This window comes from Grammomys surdaster, unplaced genomic scaffold (genome assembly GCF_004785775.1).
Source record: "Grammomys surdaster isolate TR1022 unplaced genomic scaffold, NIH_TR_1.0 62, whole genome shotgun sequence".
NCBI lineage: Eukaryota > Metazoa > Chordata > Mammalia > Rodentia > Muridae > Grammomys > Grammomys surdaster.
Window position 1 is genome coordinate 9687540 of NW_021604564.1, and position 27894 is coordinate 9715433.

The window sequence follows — 27894 nt, forward strand, 5'->3', positions numbered from 1 at the left end:
TAAATGTGGTTACTATTGCCTGTAGTTTTAAACATCACACTGTAGTCTTTTCCTGGGATCTTGGTCTCTTGCTCTGGCTCCTCCAGACTCCCTTTTGTTCCACCCAGCTTAGCCCCACCCAGCCTCTCTCTCTCTACCTTCCCTGCTCTGATATTGGTTGAAACCAGCCCATTACCAAGACCCCTGAATCCATGGATAAAAAACAAACAGACTGCTATGCTACCTTTATTTTCCTGATAACACAATTGCCAGGTGCAAATATCTCCTGCCTGGAAATACATGCCCTTCCCAATTTATTGTCTCCATCTCTCCCTCCACACTAAACTTAGTGGCTTGTATCAGCTCGCCCCTGCCAACATCCTTGACCATCCTTCTGTAGTGGAGGCCTCAGGATAGAACCGCCTCAAGACCTTACATGATTGGAGTATTTTCCTTCCTCCAAAGCATGGCAGGAAGGCCCCTCTCTCTTTCCCTGCATTTCCATTTCCTCCTGGGACCTGGAAGTCCCATCTGTACCTTCCACCCAGCAATTAACTCCTGGCCTTCTTTATTGATAAATCAAGAACCAATTAGGGAACTAGAACTTAGTATCAGAACCTCCTCTTAGAGGTTACAATAGCAGGACCTGTAGTGCTCAAGCAGTCTCTAGGAAGTGAAAGTGAAGCACCGTGAGGCTTCTTGAACATCACTGCTGTCATCGCCAATCGGTGGCAGGCTCTCTTGGTGACAGGCTTCTGTAGAACTGAGAAGTGTGCTGTCCTGAATCTCCTGTTTCTCCCAGGATCCCAGTACCACATTACCTGCCTTTCTTCATCACCATCTGTCTCCTCAGCTCATCTGCTACCTGTGAGAGATAACACTTCATCCTGTAGGCATCTGCATGATCCTTGGGTATTCCAGCTCACTCATTTGGAAATTAGGTTGTTAGAAAAAAGTTGAAAGGCTACCCAGTTGCTTTTTCTGGTATGCAGAGATGTATCATTGGCACTCAATCTCTTATACATGATCCATGAAACCTAATCCATCAGAATCAGGGCAAGATCAAGGAACTAGTATGAGTGAATCATCAGCAGTGAGCTGATGTGGGAAACATCATCAATACTCCTCTATTTTGAGCAGAGCGTAGCCTACAATCTTCCCATTCTTGTCCTCAGCAATGAAGGATTTCTGGGGCCAATAAAAGCCATGATGGCAATAATACTTCATCTGTGAGTTCTCAGGAATCTAAGGGGATTGCCATGTGCATACTCATCTGACCACCAGGCCAATCATGACAAATGCTCTTATTGGTAGCTCCTAGAAAGCTTGTTAGACTGTGAAGCATGAAGAAGGATGTCACATCCAGCCCAGCAACACTGACACTATTTGCTAAAAGCTGAAATCTCAAAACAGAGAGCTCATTTAGGAGTGGAAGGAACTCCATCTTGCTTCTTTTCAACAGTGATGTACAGAAATGGATCTATCTCCATGCCACAGGCTCTCAGTCATGTCTGAAAGGAATGGCAATGATGTCATCCTCCTCCAAGGACAGCTAGCTCTACCTGCCAGTCACTGTGAAGGAGAGAGAGCATATAGGACAACTTGATCAAGTCTGCCAATATCTCTGTGGGTCCATTACCCCAATTACCTGTTCCTATCAATAGCACCAGAACCTCCATTGCAGCTTAGTTATGTTCTATTGTACTATTTTTCGTTACTGAGGATGAAATAATGGAATAACACAAGTCTCATATTAGTTTAGAGTTGCAGAAAAAAATTTTAAAAAGTATGAGAATGATTAGATCATGATGGGATCTTATTTTTTCTTCCTTCAGTCATTGCTGAATGGAAGTGGCCCTCATCACTTGATTTCATTGTATGTGGATAGTGTGTGTGATTGCTTTTACAATATTTCGCAAATGGTCAAGTTTATTACCAGTGAAATCTGGAGAATCTAATGATTTCCCAGAGACAGATGGATTTATACGAATGTATTTTCTCTTCTAGTTAAGATCCAGAGTAGCAATATCTAAGTCTACATGTAGAGAAACCAATAGCAGATATATATGTACAAATGCATGTCTCTGAAAAATGGTGTTAGTTTTGTTCTGATTACTTTCCCATATTCAATGACTTTACTCTTGGCTCCTTTACCACAGATGCTGCTAACCAATCCTCTTAATAATCTCTCCTGGCGCCAACACTTTACATGGAGCCCTACCAACACTCTTGGGTTGGATGAACTCATTCACAATAAGGATATAAGGTATTTGACAGGATTTCTCCCTCCAACTCTTTGTAATTTGATAAATCTTATGTTCCACCTACCGTCCTTCCTTATAGTTATGTTGTGATGGGGCTGTAGCTCAGTGGTAGCACTCTCTCCATCACTTGGTTTTATAACCAAAAACAAAAGTTAAAATAGGTGCAATGGAATGCTACCATACAATTCAGGTCTTTTTCTGCTTCTGAGATGCCCCAATTCTGTAGAATTTGGGTTTTATTAAAGGTAATTAATTAAATATATTTAAACATGAAGGATGAGAGAAAGAGGCATTCAGAAAGAAGGAAAGATAAATTCTAGAGCAAGGGTGAAGTTTTCAAAGAGTGCCCCCCTTTGACTGTGTCCTTGATTCTGTCTCTTCCAGAAATTCAGTTTTCTCATAATATGTCTGCCTCATAAAACTCCTGTTGATAAATCTGCCTTCTTTGTTTCTCTGACCTTAATTCCCAGGGCTTTATGATATGGCCTCTAAGCACCTTACAGTGAGTCTTCAGATTCATCTTCTTTAGCAGCCATTCTGGCAAGTTTCAGATTGTAGTCTTCCCCATGTCATGCCTCAATTCCACATGTGAATCTCTCAGCTACCACTGAATCAAATCATATACCATTTAATATTTTCATCTGTTAATATACAACACCCCACTATGCATTTCCCTGCGAAATCGGACACAGGTATCTTTTCTCTCACCACTGACTCCATCTCATCTCTCATTTCAGCTCAAACCTTGGACATATATTGCCATTTCTTCTTCATACCCTAAAATCAATGTATGTGCAGCCACTACTATCAACAGTACCAACTACTACATATGATTTACAAATGCCCCAGACTTTACATTTATCCTATGTCTTTCCTCATTTTAACAATTTAAATCTTAGCTTTTCACTGGCGTACACTTTGTCAACTAAATTATCTTACTTGAAGACTACCCCTTATGCTTCTCTTCTCTATAGTACACTCCTATCTTCCATTCTCAGTATCAGTTAAAAACACCATCCTCTCTTGCTCAAAACTTTAGAATTTATAGTAGTTTTTCTGCATTCAGTACATGCAAATTATCATGTGACTTCAAATTTCTTCCAAATATCTCCAGATTACATGATTATGACAGCATTAGCTCTTGATTGCTGTGAGATGCTGAAGACAAATTGGAAAATTAAAACAATGAAGGGAGGCTGGTTGTGATGGCAGCAGACTACAGTTAAGTATATCCTAAGTACTGAAAATTGTTCATCTTCATAATTTGCCAATAAGAAATATATTGTTAATATACACAATATAAGTAATAATATAAATTTGTTTTTCCACGGAATCAATGATCTGTCAAAAGTCAGGACCATGGCTACATCATGTACAATAGTTCATAGTAAAGCTAATTAATAATGCTTCGATGCATCAGTTATCTGAAATGTACTATAATTAGAAGTAAACTTATCATATTTGTTCCCTCTAAATAATCTAATCTACCCTATATACCACCTCTTGCATATGTTCTATTAGCTGTACATCCAGCAGCAGCAGCAGCAGCACCAGCACCAGCAGCACCAGCACCAGCACCAGCACCAGCACCAGCACCAGCACCAGCACCAGCAGCACCACCAGCAGCACCAGCAGCAACTCAGCCTCCTATTTGTACATTTGAAGACCTTCAAAAAAGCCACCATTGGCCAAGATTTGGTCCTCTATCAGTTTGTCTATGGGCCCTGTGCTCCTCTCTGTTTCATTCTTTTATCTTCTTTTTCCACTAATATTGACTGCTCATTCTGTAACCCCAGATGGGTCTACTGCAGAGGAGAATTACCATGAATGGGGGAATAGATTCTGCAACTTTGAACTCAAATGTCTACTTCAAATTTCGTAGAATAACAACATGCAACACCCATGTACTCATCTTATAAAAAGAGCTCTTCAATTTTAGGACAGTGCTTATTTCTCGAGTTTTTTAGTTAAGACTTACATTTTTTTAGATCATAATAAGTGCTGCTACTATATGCTCAACTAATTTTCTTGTTTGAATAACTGTAAATCACAGGACCAACACTATGAATTTTATGTTTGCCATTCTCTAACCATATTGCATGTATGCTTGCTAAAAGCACGACCCAGTACATGGTTTTAGGCAAGAGAAAGACTGTAGTAAATATTCCAGATATGGTCTTTCATCACAGGAGAAAAGTTTTATGTAGAAAAATATACAATGAACAGATTTACATGAAAAGAAAAATGCTGGTTTTTAAACCTTAAAAGAAATAAAATCACACAATGAGATGGAGCCTGGCTGCTTTTGTTTAGCCACCTTGTCAATGTATCCCTGAGACACCACCTGGTAACTGAATGGTAATAAACAAAAGCAGAAGGTTCAGAAGGAGCAGCCAGTACCTACAGATCACAGCATGGAATCAGCTAGTTTGCTGTTTTATTTGAAGAAGAAGGAAACTAAGACAGCTGTGAGATTCAAACAAGCCTTGTACATTTAATTTCTGTCCTAAGGGGCATACAAACTAGCTCTTTCAACTATTTATGAGATTATACTATTATGCCAATGCATATTTCATGAAAAGAACCTATTTTTCTAAAATCTTCTGTATTACTACACTTTGTCACTAAATTACTGCAGAGTAGCTGAATAAATGGAATTTATTAGAGGTACAAACAATATCTTAGGTTTTCAGGCATGCATATGTGAATTTTTCCCAAAGAAGTATATAGGAAAAATAAGAAAATTGGGCAGAGTAAAAGTATAATCTTCAGGGAGTGGAAACTGTACTAGTCCCCTATTAAGTTTTCTTTCTTTATTGCAAATTTCTATTGACCATATAGAAAATTAAACTTTAAAGTCTGCAGCTCTTCCCTACTGCATCTAAAGGTCATAGGCCAATGCCTTTGCAAGCCAATGCCAGTTAGTGTTCTCAGTGTCCATCTACCCTCTGGGCACATCTGGACAGGATTTACAATCCAATTGGAACTCCAAGAGAAAGATACCACTCAAGCTGTAGTATGCTTTTAATATTTAACTGATAGGGTTTTTTTGTATTCTAAAACTTTTAGAAGTATAAAGGGTTAAATCATTCAAATGCTTATATCTTCCAATTTCTTACCTTCCATGCCTAATATGAGATCTGCGTTTTTTATTCATACAGGTAAGTAGTTTGATATTGAATATACTCCAAACTCAAGTCTGTTTTTGCTATTTATCCTTTTAGCTTGTATTACTTTCTTATTGCCAAATTTACAATATATTTGAAAATTATCTGCATTTTTTTCTGATAAATATATGAGAGGAACATTCACTGTGCTTAGGAACTCAAAAGAAAACCATCTAGTTCAAGGTTCTACAGTGTTTTCCTGTTCCTCTATAACTGCTTTCATTATTCTCCGTGTTATCTAACAAATACCTCTCTTTGGGCAGGCCCTTTTCCTGCCATTTATTGACATTACTCTAGGTCCTATTACTCTGTGTGACCAAGAAATCTGTGCTCTTCTGGAATTATTAGTACATTCCATAGGATGTCAACACAATACACATTAAAACCAATTTTATGTTGTTGCTTGGGAGCTTGAACTGAAACTTGTGTACTATGGCATAGTAGTTTGGAATGTTCTGATGAGTTTTATAAACAGATTTAGCATGTGAAATTGTAGCACACAACTACTTCTCCACTGGTCTACATTCCCAAGTCCACAGAAATGTTTTCTTACTTGTTGTCTATAATGAAATAAATGGGTGTTGTTTTACATCTTCATAGTTTGCAATGAGAGGGAAAAAGCTAAATGCATGTGAACTTGCACATGCACACATCCACACACACATCCACACATATACATATATGCATACATATACATATACATATATATATATATATATATATATATATATATATATATATATATATATATATCATTCAGTCAGAAGTTTTTTCTTTCTTCTTTTCTTTGGCCATTAATTCCAATTTTAAAGTTCCAGAGGTAATTAAAATCACCATTTCTGATACCAAATTTCTATATTGATCTACAGCTTCTTAGATAACTGTCTTTGAGATGAAATATCAAAAATGAAGAGAGGAAGTAGGTTTTATCTCTATTGCAAATGCATTTCTTCATTGCTGAGGCCTGTCACCAAGAAATGTGGGTGTCAGGGAGGATTTTTCAAGATTCATAAGTGCATATTGGAAGATGAGACTCGTCTGTGCTTGCATTAAAGATCCATAAACAAAAGAAATAAACTAGAGTGGTCCCTCAGGCTCCTTACTATCTCATGTTCTATTTTTACAGAAGTCATTTTCCTTAAGGAAAACAAAGAAATCACATCAATAGACCTTAAATGTTTGATCATGTCTAAGATTCCAAGTCACACAGTATAGTTGACATTTAAAATGTGGACTCTCACATCTGTATGCCTATTCAATAAACTAACTGTTAAATACATGTTTTCTTTTGGAACTCTTTAGCAGGTCAGATTTTGTTCATGTTCTTTAAAGTACATTCATTTTCACTGGGTTGTAATAGAGCCTACACCCCACTGATCAGAGGTTTAGAGGGGAGGGGTAGCCTGTATTTCAATGTAAAAGAGCATTTATTACTAAAGTATTTATGAAAGGAAGTTCGAAAGCATTTAACTGTGAGGATAGTTAAACATATCTATCAGCAGAGCAACCAAATAGCCATGTCAAATACAAGTGTTTACACATTCTGTTCCTGAAGAGAGATTAAAAGCTCAAGGGATCAAGTGAAGCCCCATGCCCTTTTGTGTTTTCATCCTAATGATGCTTTCTTTGCAAACCTGTCAGTTCCCGTTTTCCCTTCACTTGTAAACCAGGTGTAATACTTTCTAATAATAAGCCAAGAACATGCTTAGTTAATAATCCTTCCAAAATTAACTGTGATAAAAAGTGAAGGTTGGCTCACTGTCCTACCCAATTATCTAAATATGTTTAAACTCTTTCCAAAATCCAGAGAAATAGAACAGAATGTAATAATTATATGGTGTTTATACACATATAATCATCAGATTAATGCTGCATTCTTTGTTCCACTCCTGAAAGGAAAGGGAAGCAGATTCAAAGACAGAGAAACCCTTTTAAACACATGAAAATATTTTAATTGCATTATTATTGATAATAATTTTAAATAATCACAGCCTAGTATATTTATGTTGCACCTTTTCTTTGAAATTTTGTAGTGACTTTAATCATAACATAAAGTATTTTTAAGCACTCTCAGTGACATAAAGTATCATTTCAGTCAAAGATTAAACTGTGTTTTTTATACAAACAATGTCCAGGTATCCTGTTTTCTAAAGCATTTGAGAAATAGCTTTTTCCTCAGCATGAGATTTTAACTAAGTACCATGTTATTAACCAGTTTAACTCATGTTTCTTTTGAACACATTGCTTGTCAATCTATTTCAAATAAGGTGCATATTCTATTTCCTCTTAGAGGGACAAAGGAAGGCAGCTCCCCAGCGCAATTATATTGATTTCATTACTTCTTCTGTTAGACTTAAAATGTCATACCCCTAATCTTACTTTCCTGCCCTGATCCTCTGCCTTGTTCCTGAGAAAGTTTTGAAGCCATTTTCTCACATGCCCGTACCTTAGGGGGGGCTTATTTAACTCAGATACATGTGGGGGTTTTACCACTTGGCATTTTCTTTTTTTTTTTTTTTCTGTTTCATTATCTCCAAAGATGTACAAGTCTTCTCAGTCACCCGAAAACTTCTAGGAAGCTGCAGAAAACTTCAGCTCCAAAATGCAACTTTGAAGTAGCTCAGCTTTTCCAGTGCTCAAGGCTATCATCCCCCATTTTACTCTATCATTAAGAGGCAGCAGGAGCTTTTTTAATATAACAGGACAGGCTAAAGGGGAGTTCCTTGCACCTGTCATAATTTAAACTGTTGTTAAAATTCTACAAGTCAGCAAGGACCAGTAATGAACTGGGAGTCTTCTCTGGGGCTTTAGATACACTTTTAAGCACTCACGGGCATGGTTTGCAATGATAAATGCTGGGCTATTTCCCCAGCACAGACAGTAAATATGCACAGCAAACCAGTTGAACAGGTTGGAGAATCCAGTCCGGCTACCTTCAGGCTGTACTTGACAACCACAGACACTTAGGCACCTATCTTTTTTCCTAGACTTTTTTTTTATTTGTTTTTCTTTTACTAGCCAAGAAGAAACAGCATTGTTTCTTCAACCCTACCGTGAGAAGCACTTTCCAGGGTGTCAGATGACTTCTGGTTGTAAGGAAAATTTAGCTAAATGTCTTAAAAGTGAATGTGCACATGATATAGTCAAGAAGAAAGGCAAGACTGGATAGTCCAGTCCCAACATAGTCTAACTGTGTCCAAAACATTGTTTTTCAGGTCATAAATACAAACAATAAGATATGTCACTACTGAAAACACTTCCAAGATTGGCATTCATTATGGATATAGAAAGTATGTGACTCTAGAAAATAATGCACCAAATTACATTTAAAATTACAGACACTGGATGTTTAGGGTGTAGACTGAATGGATGAAGAATAGTTCTAAGAAAAGGACATTTGTTTTTCTTCCTTAATTTCATAGGATTTCTGATTGTGACACCACACAATGCATACACTGGATTCAGTATTTTCCAAGGTCCCTTCTTACCTGACAGTGTTCATGTCCCACGGCAGTTTTCCCTTTCCTTTGTCAGCTACTCCTCTAGTGTGCTGCAAAAGACTCTTCTCTTGCTAAAGGCTGTCTAGGGCTGGCAAAGCCTCCCACTGAGCCCAGCCAATTCCTCAGAATCATGTTTTTCCCCCTGCCTACCCTTTCATAGACTGTAAATAATTATTTCCTAGAACAAAAGAACAAGAAGGAGCAAAGAATGAAGGGAGAGCTGTTATCCCAAGCACCCAATACCACTCACCCTGTCGACGGGTAAGCAAAGGGTAGACACAGTATGTGTAGACAAGTGCTGAAGAAACTCTCCATTCAAGAAGACCTCCTTTCACCTTGTGAGAACTCAAAACTCCACTATATTTTACTGAGTAGTCTCAAGGATGAATTAATACTCATGTCCTTTATAAGAAGTCTAGTAGCCTTAGAAACATCTGATTAAGGATAGAGCCTGAGGAAGAACATGGGGAAAAAAGTGTACAAGTACTGAGTTCTGAAACAGTAGTACATCCTCAATTTTTTTTTTTACAGTTTTACAGGATCCTTTTATGCTTGTTTATAAGATATGCCCGAAGCTGAAAATTAAGTCATTTATGAAAGAAAAGAAGTAAGAAGCTTTTTTATGACTAGTAGTGGCCTCTGGGGAATCCAAAAACTACAGAATGTTTTAGTCTGGAAAGGAGCACCAGCTCATCCAGTCACCTGAACCATAGCTTCCACTTGTACTTCAGACCTACAGGCAGACCTGTGACATTATCCACGACGTGCAAGAAAATAATTCTTCCATTCTTCAGCAAATAGCAATGCTTAGAAACCTCATACCTATTCTTATGACCCACTATTTATGTATGTTATTCATAGTTTGCATTCTGTCTTAACCTTCATAATTCACATTGGAATCTTGGGAATATCATGAACTACCATCATAAATTTCATATCTTAAATTTTCTTTCTGGTTACTTTTATTTGGGGTTTCAAAGAAATTACTTTTCCTACTTGGAAAGATGATTGAAGGTCCTTCATATTAGGCTGAAGATAGCATTGGGTTAATTTAACTATAAAAGCCTGGCTTCCAGGTCTATTAGAATATGAATCATTAATAGTGCCTGCACTTCCATAATAAGAACAAGTACATTCAAATACTTGGGTGAATCATATATATATATATATATATATATATATATATATATATATTGTTACATATACTATATATATATATATTTATATGTAATATGTATTTAAATATATATTTATATTTAATATAAATATATATTTATATATATAAATAGTATATGTAAATATATATATATATATTGTTATATATAAATAGTAGCAAAATGGAGAATCTGGTATATCTATGACTAGCCCTCATGTTACTCTAACATAATGCCCATAGACTGTGAAGTTATAATTAGTGCAACTGTACCATTCACAGTTCTGAGGAAGAGGAATCCTGGATCACCTGTCAGCATATGACATGGAAGTTCTTGCTGCATCTTCATATGGCAGGAGGCAGAAGAGAAGCAGAGCACCTATTTCTCACATCAACCCTGCCTACAGCTGCACTAAGCTACTTAAAAGAATGATCATTACAAGAAACATCCCAACAATGGCTGCTTTTTGTCACAGATTCATTTCAAGCAACACACTCAGCTCATGTATTTAGACACTCTATCCTCCATTTCTGCCTTGAGATGGCTCATCATATCAAGTACTCTACAAAAAAAAGTCTTCAGAAAAGTTATGGCTCAAAGCACATGTAAGAGCTCCAGTGATGAGGTAAGAATAATTCAAATCCTCAAAACCAAACAACTTGTCACTGAGACATCCATTTCCTGTTTGAAGAACAACATCTGAATGTAGTGTTTCAAATAGAAAATTCCAGTTTTCAAACTTGTTAGCATAATTGCTATTATTTCAATAAACTCCAGAGTTTTAATTTTCTTTATTTTTCTATTTTCTTTCTTTCTCTCTTCCTTTCTTTCTTTCTTCCTTCCTTCTTTCTTTCTTTTCTCTTTTCTCCCTCCCTCTCTCCCTCCCTCCCCCCTCCCTCCCCCCCTCTCTTTCTCTCTTTATTTCTTTCAAGGCAGCAGATTTTACACTGTAGCTTAGGTTATCCTGGCCCTCACCATGGGGTTCAGTCTAGCTGAAACTTTTGACATACCTTCTATCTCAGCTTCCTGAGTGCTAGGATTAGAGATGTGAGTCACCATGACCAGCTCAATTTTTTTTAAAGTAAATGCCCTTAGGTAAAAGATAAAATTAATCTTGAAAAACAGTTTATTCCATTTATTTTGATCATTGAAACTTAGTTTCAGACAGAGGACTAGGTAGAATATAGACGACCCAACAAATTTAGGATCATCTGTAAATAAAGACAATATGTTATATGTGATTCTAAAGATAGTAATCAAACATCAAAATATCTTATTTTTACACACATAAGCAAAACTGAAAGTTATCCCTACATTCATTCTTTACATTGTAAATAAATCCAGAAATAGTTTAAAACAACTGAAGTGCCTTTGTTTCCCATTAAGTCTCAAAAGTGTCTCTTTATTTTAATGTGACTAGACTGAAATGACAGCATTCAGCACTCCAAGATGATACGAATGAACTGTGTAGATTTGCTGAGAATATATTTCAAATAAGGTAATATCAGAAAAGGACAGGTCATGTGTTACCAAAAAATGATATAATCTGTTACCTGTATATGAATAAGACAGTAGAAGATCAAACTCTTTGAGAAATACAACATGAAGGTACCAGAGAAAGGGAACAACAGCAAACAACCTGTATTCATATTCTAATAAGTGTATTAATTACTATCTTTCACACAGAGTGTGGGGCAAGCTTTGTGCCCTCCTACACTTATGTTCTACTTTGGAATTGTACCAGCATAGCATACAAAGGGCTATTAGATGCTAGCAGCCATATCTACATTTTATATATAATAAATTTATGAGATGATCTTACAATCCAGGTCTTCCAATCTTACACTTTCATGCTTTTCCAAGGAGTATTATCTCTCATATGTGTGTGTGTGTGTGTGTGTGTGTGTGTGTGTGTTTGTATGAGAATGATATTCTTGGTTAATAAAATAAATACGCGTTTTGGTAAATGAGCCTTTTAATCTTATTTTTCTCATCAAAGGATGTTTTTATGAACTTTAGTTGAGAGTATCTTCTAATAACATTTTACACAGTATTTCAAGAGGTATTTTAGAAATAATCTAAAAATTTACAAAATAAGATTCTGTAATTCTTAAGCAAGTATATTATAATGAAAAGTAACAAAACCAAAAAAAAAAAGAATTCAGTAATTTACCTGTAATTGAATGATGCACTTTAATTGTCAAGCAGATCAAAATGATCTGTTGTTTCTTACAACTGTGTTAGATTTGTCAGATATATCTATACTTTTTTACTGTATTAAATAAAAATTTTAATATTTTACAGCTTTCTGGTGATAAGACTTTTTCTAATAATTTCATAAGAATCCATCTAGACAAAAAGTAATATCAAGTTAAGTTTTAAAATTATGTATTCACAAAAATACTATTTTATAAACCTGGTAAACAATCTTTCCAGTATGAATAATAGAAACATTGTGAAAAGTATTAAGAGAAAATATTTATTTATTTATTCATTTAATTTCTGAAAAAAACAAAACCTTTACTTAAAATGCAACAGGGAAATTTGGAAGCCACCTCATATTTGTTTCCAACAAATGAACCATGGCTGCTGAGTCTAGCCAAAGTCAACAGAGCCAATCAGAGGGCAAAGGTATGTGATTAAATAAGACATGTAGAAGAAGCCACCGTGCCAGCTGATAAGCTAGGCTTCTGGGCTCCTGCTTTCTTCATTTGAACACTGGAATTACATTGCTTAAGAGAACACTTAACTTGTAAACCTGCCTGATAGTGATGACAGTCCTTGATTACAAACAAAACGTCCACGTGTACAAGCAAAAGTAAATATTCTGCCAGTGCTGAGGGAAGGACCCCTGAGAACACACTGGAGCCCAGTGGCGACAGGTCTCCAGCTTCACGCTGGGGATTACGAGGCTTTATCTATTTTCCACTATACTTGTGATTCTCCTTCATTACAGGAGTGAGCATAACACTGAAAACATTAATTTTCCACATGAGCAACAATCTCCACCTCTCTAATCTATCCTCTGAATACCTCAGAATACAACTCTGACACATGACACAAGCACACAAGCATGAGCGTGTGTGCTTACACACACAGAGATAACAAACACACTACTGAAGTTTCTGATTGAGAGCAGTTCAAAGGCTGTTGGCACTTACCTTGCAAAGGCATGTTAGGTAAACCAGCTTCATTCTCTCCCATTTTGTTCTTTCTTTTCAAAGGGAGCCAAGCAGTTTCGGGTTGTGTCAGCTACCCTGGAAGCCTAGTGACCTTCTGATTTGCTGCAGTAGTATTGTAACAGTACACTACCGGCTTTCTTCTGTGAATAATTACCACTCTGCTTCCTGAATTACCTGGCCTTGCAGGACCTGTTTTACTATGAAGTGAGCTAACATGCTTTCTCCCAATGTCCTGTTACTCAACTACTTCACAAAACACGGCTTTGTTTCAGTTTTGATATTAACTTTTTCCCTGAGTTTTGGTGGTATTTCCAACACTGCATAGTAAACAGGCAAATATGTTTTGTCTGTTTTTTTTTCTTTTTAGTGTTTTTAATTTCTTTCTCTTAGAATTGTGTTATAAAAATTTGTCAATTATGCAATATTTATTTTCTAAATAGAAGGGATGAAAAGTAGTGAGAATCAGTTTTTGTGTAGCTGAGTTATATGCAAAATGGAGTAGCATCGATATTAGGAAATTAATAAGATTGAAAATAATGTGTGACATTACTAAACAATGAATGATAGACAGTGAAGATAAAACAAGGGACATTTTCCCTCTCATTTTTGTTGTCCTCTTTCTTCTTCATGTTTTTCTTTTTCTTCTTTATTTTGTCTTTTTTTGTTTTGTTTTTGTCTTCCCCCCACCCCTGTAAAACCACTAGCTCTTGTCTGAATTTAGCTACGCTACTTATTTCTTTACTATTATTTTTATCTACCTAATATTTGTTTGTTCATTTGCTTTAGAAGTGGTCATACTATGTAGCCCAGGCTGGACTGCAACTTGTTTTCTTTCTACACTCTCCCTAGTTCTGGGATTTCAGCTGTGCATCACCACAGCAGATTTAATAAGCAGATTTACATAGATTATTTCAGACTGAGTAAGTGTGGTGGCATGCGCCCTCAATGCCAGCACACAGTACGCGGAAGCAGGTGGATCACATTGAGTCTGATGCCACATGGTCCATGTAGCAATTTCCAGAAACTCTACTGTAAAATAATGTTGAAAACAAGGAATTAGGTCATTCTGTATTAGAGGCCTTGTCTTTCTTTGCATAGACTGCTATTCATGTATTTATATCAGGAAATTGAGTTACTTGTCCCTAACTGGTAGACCTCAAGAAAATACAAGCATTAAGATGATGAGCTATAAATTGGAACTTTATCTTTAATGACAATTTGTAAATGACAGAAGAATTGTTCATAGGATTGTTATAGTGATTTATTTGAATATCTACATTTTTAAGAATTTATATATATTCAGCTACATACATTCATGATTCGAATTTAACCTTTAACCTCTCATTGATGCTTGCAAATAATCTGTATGTTTGCTAGCTTAAAAATGCAATTTTATAAGCAGTCTAGATAAGCAATAGTACAGGCCAACAGTTAGAAATTATATTCAAATGCATTTAAAAATTTAAAGAAAAACATGAGAGTAAAAGAGTATTTGTCAGAATTTAGTGTTTCTTAACACTTATTTTAGTGTTTGTGTGTGTGTGTGTGTGTGTGTGTCTTTGTATGTGCATGTAAAGTGCAGCTGCCCACACAGACTTGAGGTTTCAGATTCTCTAGAACTGGAATATTAGGATATTGTGAAACATCTGAAGTGAGTGCTGGAAAAAAATCTATTCCTCTTTAAAAGCAGTAGATGGTCTTAAAAGACAATGTTCTATATTGAGTTTACCATTTAGTGACTTTTAGTTCAACTACTTTTTATCCATCTATTCAGATGAGGATGCCAGATAGTTTACTATCAAAGCGTAAAAGGTTTGAGTCATCCAAACTTAGGACTACTCCAGGATACAGTACTCTGAGTACAGTGTAATTATTGTCTGTACCATGCTACAAGCTTTATTAAAATTAGGATGAAATAGAATGTTTGTCAGTAGAAAGCTATAATAATCTTATTCTGACTTCATGGTCTCAGGACCAGCATGCATACTAATCTTTACTCTTTTTAACAAGGTTGGAAATGTATTGATGTTACTGCCCCAGGCACTTACCATGAGTCAGTGCAAGTATAGTGTAGCATTATGTTTGCACTGGTTTAAGAATTACAGCATGGAGGAAGTTACAGTGAAAGTAGTACAGTACTCCTATTCTCCACGACAGAGAAACAATTGCAATATTCAGAAAGTATCTTGCAAAGCTACACATGATTATCTTTCTCTTCCATGTCTCTGCACCTGCTTGAAAAACTTCTTTCAGGGAAATGATTGCTTGTTGCTGCTAGTGATTGTGTACGTGTCCATGTTCACATGTGTACCTGTGCAGTTGTATAATTATCTGTGTGCCTGTTAATGTGTGTGTTTAGGACAGAGGGTAACTTACCAAATGAATCTCTACCTTAATTTTTGAGGTAAGGTCTCTGACTGAACCAAGGATCTTATCTCTGCCACTCCAGTGCTGAATTACAGGTACAGATATGTTGGTGCTGAGATTTCGGGTCACTTGCTCGTGATTATATAACAAATACATTGCTGCCTGAGCCATCTCTATTGGCCTTGATTTGTTTTTGAATAACCAAAATATTTTCTACAATCCTAAAAAAAATAAAATAAAATAACTCTTTGCCTTCTGTTTACATGACTAACTTACTTGCAAAACTTCATTTGGCACCCCGTTTTGGGCTAAGATTCCCTTTTTGTCATTCTATATGTCCTTTCATGAAGCTAAAGTTTTTCTTTTACTTGACTCTTGTCACAGTCTACTATCATACATGATTTTAGCTTGTGCCCCCTGCTCATGACCCATCTGGTATGCCTTCACCAGCTGTTGTAGAAGGTAATGAAATGGTCATCTTCATAATACAAGAAATGGTCCCAACGTAAGACATGATACCATTTAAAGCTAGACATTTCACCATCTAGTTCTTCAGAACAAAGATTTTTTTTCCACTGAACATGGATTTTCCTTGGGGGGTTGGATACTTTTAATAAAGAACATTTTTCTTTTAGGGCCCAGTAAGATGATCCAGTTTCTTGCTGGTTCTAATGACATTATTTGCATAGTTGGAGGCCTTAGAACCACAGTAGAAGTGGAGAACTGACTCTTGAAATTTTTTCTTTGACCTCCATCTGTATGTATACACCCTACCCTCCCATACACACACACAAATGATCAGTGTAATATAACAGCTGCCAGTTTGCTTTATCTGTTCTGTATCAGTGCCAGGTAATCATTTGATTCCATCTAGAATAAAGTGGGCTGGACCGGCTAGAAAATGGACATGCTGCATACTGTAGAACAATGAGAAGTTACTAAAGATGACTCACATGTAGGTGTACTGGCATATTAGCACATGGCTTGCCAACTAGACAGAATTTTTTAGTTACACTTGGTTCCTCTCTCTCTTTCTCTCTCTCTCTCTCTCTCTCTCTCTCTCTCTCTCTCTATCTATCTCTCCCTCTCCCTCCCTCCCTCCCTCCCCGCCTCTCTCCATATATATATATATATAGTGGGTGTGGGTGTGTGTGTATGTATGTATGTATGTATGTATGTATATACAGTCCCTGGGTTCTGGGCACTAAAGATAATGAAGAACTGATATAGTAGATATAGTGATTCATTGATAAGAAAATGTATTAGGAAGGAAGCTGACTAAGACAGAATTCATAATATGGAGAGAAATGCCATTCTCATGCTCTATTTTCTGTAGGTTCCCTAAATAATACAAGCCAAGAAGCTATACAAATTCAAACACACAGATACACAGACACACACACACAAACACACACATACACACACACACACACACAGACACACACACACAAATTGCTGAGGGATAGATCTATGTAATCTTTTGAAAGGAAAGAAAATTCAAATTCAAAGTACATGCATACACACTAGTCTAAGTGTGTATACTGTTACTTAACAAACCGACGAAGCAGAGAAAAGTACAACAGAAAGGAACACTTAGGTCACATTATCAATCTGGGAAGTTTAAGACATATAGAAATCAACAAAAAAGAAAAGCATATAAGCATAAAGGCTCAATAGGAACACCAATACATGAAGACAATTATTTCTATATAACTTATAGTAGTATATAACCAAAACCCCAAACAAACACAAACAAAATCCAACAAAGCAAACAAAACAAGCACCATAAAAGTAAAGATAACTAGGTCTCAACTATGGCAAAGTACATTTCAGATACTACTGGGTGTTAAGAAATAAGAGTTTTCCTAACCACCACTAGTAACTAACCTGTATTGCTTTAGGATTTTTCTCCACTTAAAATATAAAACAAATGGATGCCTTGAAAGTAAACATAGTAATAGCAATGGTTTGTTAAACTAAGCACTGAATGTATTGGTCAATCTGTCAAATATGATCTATAGAAAGGTGTCAAAAATAACATACTAATTATGAGAATCAGAGAAAAATGGGTTATAACTTAGTGTTCTTTCATTTTTATATTTTTTATTCTTCCTTCTCTTCACTTTTCTTCATCCGTCCTTCTTTTGTAATGAAGTCACAATGGCATAACATGCTTTCCTAGAAAATGATTCCAGGAGAATTGCCTTTGTTCACAGTCATAATGGGCCACTACTCTCTACTGTGAGTGTTTCTCTGAAAGCTCTGGTTTTACTTTCCTGCTGACTGCATGCCAGCTAGCATTGTTAAAGAAAAGAGAACTGAGGATTAAAGTCTCCAAACTTTCCCCAAGCAGCTGCTACTTAAAATAGACTTTCTTCTAAAGTGAAATGGCTGCTGTCTTTCCTACAGAGACCAGATTTATCAAATAAGAAAGGAGAGAGAAAAGGAGAGAACAGAGCGATATACACTGAGTTTCTTTGGATGGGGTTAAGCTGATAGATTGAATGGAGAGGTACCTGTAAGGTGGGGGGGAGACTCCTAAAAGGATGTTAAAAATGAGGTACCAAATCACCTTAGAGATTAGGGTGCTATAGACAACTCAGCAATTTTAAGAATATAACGAAGAAATAAAGATGGAAATTTCAGTGTTGAATTTAACTGCTCCATCAATTTCTTGTTTCTCTTCCAAAGTCTTTAGCCTTTCTATATGCTAACATATCAATTACTTTAAACTATCATTTTAAATAATAGTCAAGGCTTCATATGGTTCAACCTTATATTCTTAGAAAAGCCAGGCCATTAGAGCATTTCTTACCTGTTGAGTTTACATCTTCCAGATTCATAACTGTTTATGGTTGATAAAGGAAAATGTATTGCACCTCTCCTTCCTATCAAACTATCTTAATGAACTTAAGAAGCCAAGTATGGGAGATAATGAATTGGGAAAGGGTTTTAGCCTGCCAGCTTCTCTCACTTTTGCAGTGTCTTTTTTCCTCTTTACTAGTTTTCTAGTTTAAGAGAACTGTTCATATGTTTAGTTTTTCTTTAAAAACAAAAACAAACAAACAAAAAACCCTAAGAAACTAATTTTACTCAACATTGGTGGTCAATTTAAAATCAATATGTTTTAAATTTCCTAGTGGTGTAAGTAAATTAACCGAGCTTGGATTACTTCTGTCTTCACTGAAATAAAACAGTAAGAATTTTCATTAGAGATGATAGTGTAAAATGCACAGAGATCTTTGAAGCCAGGTAAATTACTGAAGTTATTTTTTTTCCTAAATATTCTTACTCTCTAATGAAAGGCTGAAAGGGTTTGCGGGCCCCATGAGGAGAGCAACAATACCAAGCTCCCAGGGTCTAAAGCACCAGCCTGGGAGCAGTTAGGGAGGGATCCATGGCTCCAGCTGTATATGTAAGGGTGGAGGGCCCTGTTGGGCATAGGTGGGAGGAGAGATCCTTGGTCTCATGAAGGCTGGATGCCCCAGTGGGTGGGAATTTGAGGGTGGGGAGGTGGGAGTAAGGGGGTAGGTAGGGGCACATCCGCAGAGAAGCAGGAGGATGGGTGAGGGGATAGGGGATTCCTGGGTGGGGGAAGGGAATGGGGTAAAGGGATAACATATGAAATGTAAATAAAACATCCAATAAAAATATAAGATAAAATAAAAAATAAAAGGGCCAAGGAAGTAAACTAGAAGGAAAAAAAAAAGAAAGGCAATTGTAAGGGATCACAAGTCTTGCACAAGATTTTTAAATGTCCTGTTTCTATAGAAAGTTTCTCGTAATATAAAATCTGAACTATTTTATATGGGTTATACACATTTTAGCTATTACTGTGTATCTGAAGTCATGGCCCACTGGTTAGACTTAGGATCTTAGGGCAAGTCAAACACAAGCAATGGCAGAGAACAAATCTACAGTGTTTTCTGGTACTGGCATGAGATTTAGGTTTAATCAAAGGAAGAACTGGGGCAGGCAGGGTAGGTATCATTAACCAGTCCTGGTCAGACTGTGGTCTAGATGATATCCCTGATCTTTCAAGGTATCCCCAGAGAAGTTATCACTTAGGGGTACCCTTGTACCTACAAAACAAATGTTTCTGTTTGGACATTATCTCAGGATGTGGTAGTCTGCCTGTTGTGGCTCTGATATTTCTGCACTCCAATAGTAGTGCAGATTTAGGATAAAATTAGAAACAATTTGGTACCTTTTCTTAGTGTTGAATAGGGCATTATAACAGCTAATAGAAAGATGTGCTGTTGTTCTTTATACCGTCAGCTTTGAAGGAGGATGAGACAGATATGAAGCCAGAGTACAGACCAACACAGACTCAGGAAGGTCGTTCCATTTCTGGTTACTCTGAGTGATTACTAGCCAAGTAATGAATCAGTACAAAAAAGCATAGCATTTCTAATAATTCTTATAATTTTCCATAATTCTATACAGTTCGGTATTTATAACTAACTACTAAAAGTTGGCTAGGCGATGCTTATGTGTGTGCACACACACTCAACTGCAGCTGAAGATGAAACCTAGGCTTTGCTTGTGCATATCAAGCCTGATCACTGAAATGCATCCCTAGCCTGGACTTCAATAACATGTATCTAGAGCCTTTTTTTCAGTACAATGTAGATATACAAAATATTTTTTTTTAATTTTTTTATTGGATGTTTTATTTACATTTCATATGTTGTCCCCTTACCCCATCCCCCACCCACCCAGGAACCCCCAATCCCCTCACACCTCCTCCTTCTTCTTTGTGGATGTAACCTCTATCTACCCCCCCACTCCCACCTCCCCACCCTCAAAACTCCCACCCCCTGGGGCGTCCAGCCTTCATGAGGTCAAGGATCTCATCTTCCACCTGTGCCCAGCAGGGCCCTCCACTCTTATATATTCAGCTAAGGCCCTGGATCCCTCCATAAGTGCTCCCAGGCTGGTGGTTTAGACCCTGGGAGCTGTGGTTGGTTGGTATTGTTGCTCTCCTCATGGGGCCACAAATCCTTTCAGCTCCTTCAGTCTTCACTCTAACTCCTCCATTGAGAACCCCATAATCACTTCAATGGCTAGTTGTGAGCATCTGCCTCTGAATATGTCAGACTCTTGAAGACCTCTGAGGAGACATCCATATCAGGCTCTTATAACAAGTATTTACTAAAATATTTTTATGTACATTAGAATTGTTGTTGGGTTTCAAATATTGGTTACATATTTCCCTGTTGAGTGGCCAATGCCAACAATTCAGAAATCTTTTGATACAAAGAGAAAAGCATTTATAAGAATGAAAGAAAATAGTTTTAAGTAAATACTTACTTAATGTCATTTGAAATATTATAATATTATAATACTATTAATGTCATTGAAAATAAGAGCTTATTTTTTTAAAGAGAAGTACAAAGCTCAGGAAATGGCAAGAATTGACAGATGAAACTTACATTTTTTGATAAAGAGCTAGTGTCTATGAAGTTAAAAAAAACAATATTCTCCCTTCTTCATTAAAATGATGCAGAAATGGCTTGAAACATGTTCAAATGTGATTGGAGGTCTATACATTGAGCATTAAAGTTAAGTTATAGTTAATAAATATTTAATAAATTATGTTGTATATGATATTTCTCTAAATGTTTGCATTGTGTATAATTCTTTCCTAAGCTTTTCTCAACATGGCTCCATACTCTGACAGTTGGCCTACAGACAGTATATCTGAATTACCTGGGATGTCATTCACTAAAGTGAAGACAACTTGTCTGGTCTCTGAAAACATATCACAAATGGACCCCTGTTACTGCAATTGAACTTGCTGATACTGTCTATTATAACATAAAACAAATGGCACTATAAAACAATGGACACATAGAATTTCATAGAGTTTATAATCTGTACATCCAAGGAAACAACTCAGTAAAGAAATCATATAGAATTGGAAAAAAATCTTCACCAGCTACTCATCAAACAAGCCTTAATTAAAGTATATAAAAACTCAATAAGGATTGACTAAAGTATATAAGAACTCAAAAATTAAATATCAAAACCCTTCAAATTTTCAATCAATAAATGAGAAAATACATCAAATAGAATTCTTTTAAAATAAAATACAATGACCAATAAAAAGTGAATGGAAAATGTTCAATGTGTTTAGCCACAAGGGAAAAGCAAATTAAAGCTACATTAAGAGTAGATCCGAGACTGACGGGAGGGCCGGGCGGCGAGCAAGATGGCGCAGACTCAGGGCACCAAGAGGAAAGTCTGTTACTACTACGACGGGGACGTTGGAAACTACTATTATGGACAAGGGCCCCCGATGAAGCCGCACCGCATCCGCATGACTCACAACCTGCTGCTCAACTACGGTCTCTACCGGAAAATGGAAATCTATTGTCCTCACAAAGCCAATGCTGAGGAGATGACCAAGTACCACAGCGATGACTACATTAAATTCTTGCGTTCTATTCGCCCAGATAATATGTCTGAGTACAGCAAGCAGATGCAGAGATTCAACGTTGGTGAGGACTGTCCAGTATTTGATGGCCTGTTTGAGTTCTGTCAGTTGTCCACGGGTGGCTCTGTCGCAAGTGCTGTGAAACTCAATAAGCAGCAGACGGACATCGCTGTGAACTGGGCTGGGGGCCTGCACCATGCAAAGAAGTCTGAAGCATCTGGCTTCTGTTACGTCAATGATATCGTCTTGGCCATCCTGGAACTGCTAAAGTATCACCAGAGAGTGCTGTATATTGACATTGATACTCACCATGGCGATGGCGTGGAAGAGGCCTTCTATACTACCGACCGGGTCATGAGTGTGTCCTTTCATAAATACGGAGAGTACTTCCTGGGAACTGGGGACCTACGGGATATTGGGGCTGGCAAAGGCAAGTACTACGCTGTTAACTACCCACTGCGAGACGGCATTGATGATGAGTCCTATGAAGCCATCTTCAAGCCAGTCATGTCCAAAGTAATGGAGATGTTCCAGCCTAGTGCAGTGGTCTTACAGTGCGGCTCCGATTCCCTGTCTGGGGACCGGTTAGGTTGCTTCAGTCTGACCATCAGAGGGCATGCCAAGTGTGTGGAGTTCGTGAAGAGTTTCAACTTGCCTATGCTAATGCTGGGAGGAGGTGGCTACACCGTCCGGAACGTTGCTCGGTGCTGAACCTACGAGACAGCTGTGGCCCTGGACACAGAGATCCCTAATGAGCTCCCATACAATGACTACTTTGAATACTTTGGACCAGATTTCAAGCTTCACATCAGCCCTTCCAATATGACTAACCAGAACACTAATGAATACCTGGAAAAGATCAAGCAGCAGCTCTTTGAGAACTTGAGAATGCTGCCCCATGCCCCTGGGGTCCAGATGCAGGCCATACCTGAGGATGCTATCCCAGAAGAGAGAGGTGATGAGGATGAGGAAGACCCTGACAAACGCATCTCCATCTGCTCCTCTGACAAACGCATTGCCTGTGAGGAAGAATTCTCTGATTCAGATGAGGAGGGAGAAGGTGGTCGCAAGAACTCTTCTAACTTCAAAAAAGCCAAAAGAGTCAAAACAGAGGATGAGAAAGAGAAAGATCCTGAAGAGAAAAAAGAAGTCACAGAAGAGGAGAAAACCAAGGAGGAGAAGCCAGAAGCCAAAGGGGTCAAAGAAGAGGTCAAGATGGCCTGAGCAAGGTCTGCAGCCCCATCTTCTCCCGAAGTTCCTCACTATCTCTCAATTTCTCAGATTTTATATTTTCTATTCCTCTGTGTATTTATATAAAATAAATTAAATATACCGTCCCTAGGGACTAGATAGGAACCAGGGACCAGAGCACAGGGCAGCGGTGCTGGGAAGACCTCTTTCCAGAGCTCCTTTGTCCATCCTGTCCCCCCCCCACCCCCCAATCTCAGCTTTGAACCACATAGGGTCTGAGTGGAAAGAAAACAACCAGAAGACAAAATCCTGAACTGCCAAGTGCCTGCCTAGGAGCTCTGTTAAGATGCTCCTTTTAAGCTTTTTACAAGGGGTGACTGGGTCTTCTGGAACCCCTTTTCAGGCTTGGGTAATATCAGCCATTTTTAGATTGGTTCTGTTTATACCTTCCCACCCATCTTGGGCAAACAAGAAAACTTAGACATTGCCCTGTCTTCCCCAATTCTGTAGGTGGCGGTTGTTAGCCTAGCTTCCTTTTTGAGGTATTTTCATTTTGTGACTCTTTGTAATAAAACATCACATTTCTATAAAAAAAAAAAAAAGAGTAAAAGAGTAGATCCTACCAGAGTCAGGATAACTACCTACAATAAAACAAGTGAAAACAAAAAGGCTGGTGAGGAAGTGAGGGTCTTTTCTACACTGCTGGGGAAATGTATATTTATGAAAGCATAATAAGAACGTATATGGGATTTGCTCTTTGGCATATACTCCAGGGAATCAAAGTCAGCAGAGCACAGACCTACCTTAATATCTATCATTATTGCAACACTATTCACAATAACAAAGTTATTGAACCATCTAGGGGCCATCTCTAGACGAATGATAATAGAAAATGGGTTCTACCTACACAGAGTTGAGATTCATTTCTCTGTAAACAAGAATGGAATTATGCCTTTTGCAGGAAAATTGAATTGTATACCATCATCTACTATTATATCATGGTGATGTCTACCATGGGTTCTTTCATAGGCAGAATTAAAGGCTGTCAAAGATGGGGAAGACCACAGATTATCAGTACGTTAGCTTCTCATATATGAAATATATATGTACAAATATAAATAAAAGAAGTTACAGGGAAGAGGAAGGAGTATAGATGAAGATGGAGAGAAATCTGAGGACAGAAGAGTCTTTGGAAGGCTCGAATTTTAGGTGTGCATCATCACACACAGAATAATATGCTATTTTCGATCACCTATTAAGTACCAGTTTGGGTGATAAGATTAATATTTTTCATATCATTAATGATTAATCATATCATTAGATTATTTCTGGATTTTTACTTTTTGTTAATTTTATTTGGAAAGCTCCTTTCCTTTAAATAGACCATAGAGTAGATTCCTTTATCTTTTATCATCATCAATAAATTTGTTATTCCTAATTATACTCAATGAACATAATTATAATCGTAGTTGGATTTAGCTATACCACATTGATCTTTGATTTATATATGTTGCTATGTTTCTCCTTTTGTTCTTAATATTGCCTCATCTTAGAAATTACCTTTAGTATTCTATTTGCACATTTTCCTTTAGAATCAGCATTCTTTCTGCTTCTCAATCTCTTAATTTCACTTCCTTCCCTTTCGTTTCTTCTCACTTAAAATATTGAGCTTAAAGGTAATACGAAGCATATTCAAATAATATATTATTTCATATACAATGAATTTGGAGACTTGTACTGCTTTTCTCTCTTCTATGATGTGTGATACCAATAGCATACATTTACTGAAATATATGCTGTAATTCTGCACAATATGCTGCCATTTTTCTCGCTTTAAGTAACCTGTTATATTTTAAGTACATTCAAAAGAAGAAAAGCATTTGCTTATATTTAAAGACACATTCAGAATTTTCCACTATTTCTCTCTTTGTGTGGATGCACGTTTTGTTTCCTACAGCTTCAAAAGTGCCCTTGAGTATTCCTTCTCCTTCCTGCCAGCTGAAAAAGATTTCTCTGTGGTTTTTTTGTCTGCAAAAGTGTTTATTTAGTTTTTGCTGTCGAAAGACACTTTTCTCATATAGAACAGTTTCTATCTTGCTTGCTTTTCTTCCTTCATTTCTTCCTTGTTTCTCTCTCTTCATCCCCAGCTGTCTTCATTTTACATATTGTTCCATTAGTGTCTGGGTCACGTTTTTATATTAATTGACATTTCTCATTTTAAATCTTCAAGAAGTCAGTAAGAACACTTTGCCATTTTTATGTATTTTGTGAGTCACTTGCTTTAGTTAATATCATTGGGATTTCCGTTTTAGTTAATATCATTGGGATTTCTGTTTTAGTTAATATCATTGGGATTTCCGTTTTAGTTAATATCATTGTGATTTCTGCTTTAGTTAATATCATTGGGATTTCTGTTGGTATATTTTTGTTTGCATGCATCATACTTGGATTTTGTTAAGTTTCATGGATCATAAATATGTAATCTTCACGAATTTCTTTTAAAAAATTTGTCATTAATTTTCACCCTCTCCATTTCCATTTTTCTTTACTTGTGGTAGTCTATGAGAGCACATATTATAGAAAATAGATGTAAATATAGGTATGCAGTAGTTCTAATATATTTTAAGTCTTTTATTGTTTTAGTTCCAAGAGATATCCTGCTATTTTTGGTTGGCCGGTACTCTCTTTGGATGTGTATACTATACTATAAATATAGAATTCCAACTTCTGATATCTTCCCTTGATTCTCCATTCAACTAGTATATTGTTAAAAATTGTTTAAAGTACACATTCGGTACTTCCATAACTCTGGTTCTGTTTCTCCTAATTTTCTTCTGATTATGCATTTTAATTTCCTGTTTTAAATGTATGCATGTCTATGTCCTTTTATTTGACACAGAACGTTATTATGTTGCATCTCTACCTTACTTAATGACAAGTTTCTTGGTATACAGGTTATTTATGGATCAACTTAAATATTTTGAAAATTGTTCTCTATGGCAAATGTGGGATCATCTGTAGTCCTGGCATAGCTTAGCCATGACACTAAGTATGTGATATGTGAAGAGTCCTGTTCAATGTTCTAGACAGTCAATGTTTTTTCGTCTCTTTGTAAGAACAGAAATAAATCCCAGTAGTGTGCCCAGTACAGACATTATGGAGTAACTTTGCCTTCTTCAATAGCTCCTGTTGCAAAATTTATTACATTTATTCTTGGAAATGATTGTTTTTTGGATACAAACTTCTGGTGTTTCCAGCATCAGCTCTGCAGATGCCAGGGGCCACCTCTGATGGGTGCTCTCTATGGCTTCACCTCAGGCTGTAACTGGATCTCCTTCCCTTTATTGCTTTCTGGAAACTGCCTCCAGGTAGAAAAGCAGAAGGATTTTTACAGCTTATCTCTTTTGATTCTCTTTTGTCAGAGATCACAGTCTTGATTCCCTATTGTTCAATGCAGAAGCAAGTGTTTGTGTACATTTTATTCTTCTGTCTGTAATTGTGTCAGAAGTAAATCCAAAAGGATTTAATCTTTCCAGACAAAGCAGTAAAAAGCAACTCTTCTTTGAGAGGATGGCAACATATTTTTATAGTATTTAATAATATTGCCAATCATCTATATATTCACTTGAAGATTATAAAAAAGTGATACATTTTGCAGAGGATCTATATTTAGTTTCCAGTAAGCACATGGTGACTCACAAAACCACCTAGAAGTCCAGTTGCAATGGATATAGTATCTTCTCTTGGTATCCGTGGGTGGTCCTCACACATGAGCTACACATGTATGCATTCAAGCAAAACACATGCAAAATAAAACTTAAAAATTATATCTGGGCATGTTTGAAGTCAAAGTAGGGTACTAGGCTGAGAAAAGAAAGTTGGATGAAATAAGCTTCATCATCAGAGGAGGACTCAATCTTAAATAACAGAGAAAAAGGAGAGGAGGAAAATTAAAAATACAAATTACATTATTAAATGCTCAATGTAGGCATCTTTACTGTTTCTTCAAAAATTATTACAGGTACTGTAATATCATCATGCCTTTGAAAAGAAATGTATACACACTCATTAAAGACACTTTAGAGTCAAAATTTTAGTGCTCATCTGAGCAGGAAGTGAGTGATAATACTTTTGCTAGTTGAAGGTCTGTCTTCACAGGTGATTGATGCCAATGATCATATTTGGCATCATGAAGGCATGAGTAATTGTAGTAATTTCTCAAAATAAATAAAATATGGTATATTTATTGATTCTTCCTTTCTCTGTTGGCTTTTCTACACAGTTGACAGTATTCATTCAGAGAGGAATTTCTTACAATATTATTGTCAATCACTAATGGTGATACTGCATATGAACTATGATTTTTGCGATATTCTAAATATTATTATCATTTTACAGTATTCATAACACCAGATTTGCTCAGCTACCAAAAGCAAAGCTTCATGTCTTTTCTCATGAAATTGTAGAAATTACCTAAAATCTCCAGTTCCACTTCTAATGGGAATTCTCTTATTGCTTCTCCCTCAGCCTCAGCTGCTTCTTTCATTATCCCCAAAGTCTTAAATCTCATGAGGAGTGACATCAATTTCCAAATCAATTATAAATGTCCAGAATAGCACTTATCAGAACATTACCTATTTCACTTTTTTTT

At 36.7% G+C, this 27894-nt stretch overlaps 2 pseudogenes; one reads left to right on the forward strand and one right to left on the reverse strand.

The window, feature by feature from the left end:
* Positions 1-645: 645 nt before the first annotated feature.
* On the reverse strand, positions 646-15784 carry LOC114615664 (annotated as a pseudogene).
* Positions 15785-21827: 6043 nt separating this feature from the next.
* LOC114617733 lies at positions 21828-23303 on the forward strand (annotated as a pseudogene).
* Positions 23304-27894: the final 4591 nt, after the last annotated feature.